At 34.2% G+C, this 5,045-nt stretch overlaps 1 long non-coding RNA gene across 1 annotated transcript; it reads right to left on the reverse strand.

Annotated features, from left to right (window-relative positions):
- Nucleotides 1–745: 745 nt before the first annotated feature.
- Nucleotides 746–2,871, reverse strand: LOC109208814. Its single transcript, XR_002065266.1, has 2 exons — nucleotides 2,695–2,871; nucleotides 746–2,339 (listed from the first exon to the last, which is right to left on the reverse strand). It is a non-coding gene; the product is annotated as an uncharacterized LOC109208814 (long non-coding RNA).
- Between the last annotated feature and the right edge of the window lie 2,174 nt (nucleotides 2,872–5,045).

Genomic DNA, 5,045 nt, shown 5'->3' on the forward strand with positions numbered 1-5,045 from the left:
TTAGGTTAATTAATCTAGTGCGACAATATAATTGCATAATTTAATATTTTTTTATACATAGTTGGAAAATAACACGTGATAATATATTCCATATACTAAAATGTCACGAGCTAAGTATAACCTTTAGTTGGACATATGCCCAGAAGAACGCTCCAACGACCATTTTTAAGATGAATTGAACTTAAACTTTGTAAAAGGGAATAGTTTCTTATGGCCAAATATTGCTGAAAAATGTTAAGGAAATAGTTTCCCTTGAACTTTGTAAAAGGGAATAGTTTCTTATTGGCAAAATTAAACTGGCCATCGACAGAATTGAACTTAAATTCAAATGGTTGATTTTGAAAAGATCTTAAAATTGATGAATAATAAAATCGGCAATTTGTGTAAATGCCACAAACTAAATAAGATTTAGCTACTTATACTTTAAGTAAAATGTTTAAACGGATTAAGGATATAATGGGTGTAAGAAGTTAGTTTTGATTTGATGAAACCAACAATTTAAGACATTTCTAAAACAGAATGCTTTTGAAAGAAAAATTTACTACGTTAGAATATTGTTAAAGGAAAGAAATACAGTTTTAACATGTGTTCTTTAGAAATAAATAAAAAAAAATTAGCTGGAACTAATCATCTTGTGTTTATTATCGCCATTAGAGAAGGTTTTGACCGGAAAGTTTTTAGAAGGATCATTTTAAGAAAAAAAACGTTTCTAAGTTCCCATATCTAAAGGCTACATTTTGTATGATTAAGATAGTACCAAATCGACAATAAGAGTAAACATACTATGCTAACACGAATTTTAACATATGATCCTAGAAATTGGAGATAAACTTAAATCACACAAGTAAATTTCAAATAGCACGAGTGATAAGGAAAAGAAATTAAAGACGCTATAGGCATCCCCAAGCGTTTCGCTTGTTTTTCTCGCTAAGGAAGATGGTATGCAATGACTCCATGTGGTGGTGTCTCTATGAGACCCCACTGCGAGAGTTTGCGGGAGTCTCGAATTAAGACTCCATTTGCTCCAAAGTGTACATGTAAAGAAAGGGAAATAAGAAGATTAGTAAAGAAGCCATATACTTATGTAAGGACAATTAAAACGCACCAAATTAAAGAAACACATCAATTCACAGTTCTTAACTTGCAGAAATTTTACATTACTACAAAAAGAACCTGCAAAAGAACCTCATATGTCCCTTACTAACCCCATATATATATTTCTACTTCCTTTTCATAACCATGAGAGTAGTTTTTTTAAAACCTATGGGTTAACATGCTAGATATAAACACATCATTTATTCTTCATTAGAGTCTTATGGGCATGCTGTCTAAATGTGAAAGACACGAAATGAATTAGATATTTACTTAACAGTTCACTTTTAGCTAAATCTATCTCAAACAAAGTGTTCAGAATCATATGGGCAAAACGTCTAAAACCAAAGGTCCAAAAATCATATTTGCTACTAATATATGAACAAAGGGAACTAGTTGTTATAATAAAAAAATTAATCCTTGCATCAGATCAATAATCTTAATGGCTAGCATATTTTCATGGTCATCATCTATATATGATAGGTATAAAAGTACAAATATGATGGAACATGACTAATCTTTGACTAGCAAAAAAAAGTTTCATTCTTAAAAGCATTTTGTCGAACATTCACTAGTCATATTTTGGGACCATTAAAGCGCTAACTTTCCCCTATTATCATGGTTCTAAATCATGAAGTTAACAAATGATATTATCTTTAGATGATGACAAAAGCCTAATACATCTCTTTTGGCAAACTAAAAAAAAACGAAAGGACGTGATTTCTACTACAACTCAAAGTCTTTTAAAAACTAAGTAGCAACTGATTAATTCTTATAAGACATGGTCTTCCAAAAAATGTTACAAAAACAGAAACAAGAATGAAATATCTAAACATGATCTTTAAATAATATTACTCCTAGAAGCATGGTCTTTACCGGTAAATGATAGCTACGGACACAAATAATAAACGAGTCCTAAACTACATATTAATTATTTTGTATACACGTCATGGTGGACTAACGGAAGAACATATAGAGAAAATGCATTTTATTACCACCTAAAGCAAAGAAGCAAGCCAGAAACAAACATCTGATGAACTAGCAAAAATAACTACTAAATCGGAAACATATTTTAGGAGCTAGCGAAATCGAAAGGACATAGTAAAATATCACTGACCTTCTTGTGGGCAGTAAACTGGGGCGTTTGCCAACGACTACTCGAATCTCCGCTTCAAACCTCCTTCACCACCCAAGCGACACAAACAGACCGACAGAAATCTTTGTCACGGCTGAAGGCCAACAAAGATCTGAGAGGGGAGAAGATGAGCAATGAAACACGATTTAAAGCTTATATTTATGGAGGATATGTATAAAGTAAAAGATATTTTGAAAGTTTGGAGGGGAGTAGCGGCGACCATCAGCTGGTCCGAAATTAAGGCCAAATGCAGGTATTTATAACAGCAGATTATATCTAGGGCTTCTTGAGCGGGAATTTTTAGATTTGATTTTGAAAAGTAGCCGTTTGAGATTGAATTTCTGCCTTGGTGATTCTCCCATAGAGATTTCAAAAGTAATTTTGGTCTTTTATGTTGACCAAATCGAAGGAGATCAGAGAATGGCATGGATCTTGAAAAGATAAAGCAAGAGAGACAGAGATTTTACCTGAATATGGTATGACAATACTCTGCCATGGCTGAAGAATAGTTGAATTGTTAGCCAAAAATGGTCATGGAAATAGGCAAAGACTCTGCCATAGAAAGAGGGGAGAGAGTGAGAGCGTACTGTTAATTGTGGTAAACGAGGGGGTTGAGGTACCACAGGCGTTGGATTTGAGGAAAAAATTCGATAACAATTAAATTGGATTTTTGGAATCCAAAAGAGGGATATTTCTGGTGGAAGAATCTAGAAGAGAATAATACAATTTGGGCAAATACTTTTTGGGCTGATTTAAGAAATTATTTAGGCTGTCTTGTGGATTACTGTTTGGGCCGGTAGAATTAGTAGAAAAAATATTGGGCTACTAACTAGGCCGAGTTTCCCCTTCTTCTTTTAATTTCTTTAGGCTTCTAATAATCAACAATAATTTTAATGTTAAAAATAAGCAAGTAATTAACTTATTTATTATACCTAATAATAATTACTAACGTTCAAATAAAATATTAATCGTAATATACGGCAAGATTTATTAAATATAAAATTTTGTAATATTTAAAGGTTATTGTAAAAAGTGTTCTCGCTTAGTGTGATAAAAGAAGTAAAAATACTTTTTTGTGAAAGGTAACAATAAATACGATTAAGGTATGAATGATAAAGACGATAGCGATAGCATTAATAATAGTAATAATAATAATAATAATAACATTAATAATAATAGTAATAGTGATATTAAGTAAATAATAATAATATGTCTAGTTTGTGCTAAAAAATGGTAAAGTAAATATTGTTACATTATTAGTGATATTAGAAGCTTAAAGAAATAGTTTGAAAGAAAGGAGAGACAAAATTGGATGTCAACAGATTGATTTTAAGGTACTTTCAGAGCGGGCATTTGGAATGTGGTACTTCTGGGGATATTTAAGAGAGTATTCAGCGGCTTATAAGCCTTAGACGTTGTGGTTTTACGTTAAAGTTTGTAGGGCAAGTTTTAGTTAAGGATAATGGTGTACTAGCAAGGAAACATATAAATTTGAAGGTAATTCGGAATGGAACTCGGAGAATTAGGACAACTTGGTAGTAGGTTGGATCGGCATGGTAATGGATATGATAGGTTCTTGGGTGCTTACGATGCAGTGGGTTCTACAGGTGTTTTGTGGCAATGCTCTTAGGTTTTGATGGCTTGCGTAGCTTGGTTGAGTTAGAAAAAGATTCTGTCCTGACGGTTTGGTCTTGTGCAAATGGAATTCGGAAAGTTCTTGATGGTTTCTACCACGGTTAGAGATGTATATTTTCTACTGGCGTGAGGAGTATGTGATGTATAGTGATTTTCTTCTAGATCGGATCAAATGGAATGTTCTTGGCTAGTTGAGTACATAGTCGCTTGTGATTTGGAGTGGATTATGAAGTTCTCACATTTGTCATAGGATGTTATAGTATGTACGGTGTGTTGTGAAGGATTGAGATTGGCATGTGTAAGGTCACAGTTCAGTTATGAAAAGAAGGTCATAAATTCTTAGGAAGCACGGGCGGTTACAGATGACTAGGTAAATGATATTACTAAATGGTGTGTCTTGATAAGGGTATACACTTCATGAAAAGGACAATGTGTTTGAATTAAGTATACTTCATTAGTATTGTGGCACTCTCTTATTGGATCGACTGTTGATATTCAAGTTGGCTTGGTAGCACAGAAGAATTATAGAAATATCCCTCGTGGAATGTTCGAGTATCGGATGTTTGTTAGATGTTCGGGCAGTGTAGCTGGGATCGGATATGGTGATTCGTGTGCTTTATGGATTGGGAGACTGAGAGTTTCCGGGATTAGATGGCTTTGTGGTTGTGGACTGTGAGAAAATAGCTACGGTTGGTCAGAGGGTAGTATGTGCTATGATTCAGTCATTGTGAACCTTCAAAGAGCTAATTATCTATTGTGGGTGACCAGGTTGATTTGGGGTTCATTGGCAACATGGATGTGTGTTCTGCACTTGGTCGGATTTGTTGACTCCGAACCGCTATTGTTGAGAGATGTGACATTCGATTGTTGTTGAGCTTATTCGTGTTCTAGAGTGATCTATGAGTTACTCTCCTATGTTACGAGGAGTTGTGACTTGGTGGTTATATTCACATATGGTGTGGTTTCATTTGGGCTTTATAGCGGGATTTGAATGAGACGGGTATTTGGGAGTTGCATGATTTATTGCGCATTGGGTATATTCTCTCGGACTAGTATGGCATTGTATTATTTACTTCTCCGTGGTTATGGTGATTCACTTGTGATACTAGACATCAAATTGCGATTGGTTGATGATTTTGAGCATGGTGACTTGGAGTGTCTCATGTGAACCAGTGTTTGGATA

Source organism: Nicotiana attenuata, unplaced genomic scaffold, assembly GCF_001879085.1.
Source record: "Nicotiana attenuata strain UT unplaced genomic scaffold, NIATTr2, whole genome shotgun sequence".
NCBI lineage: Eukaryota > Viridiplantae > Streptophyta > Magnoliopsida > Solanales > Solanaceae > Nicotiana > Nicotiana attenuata.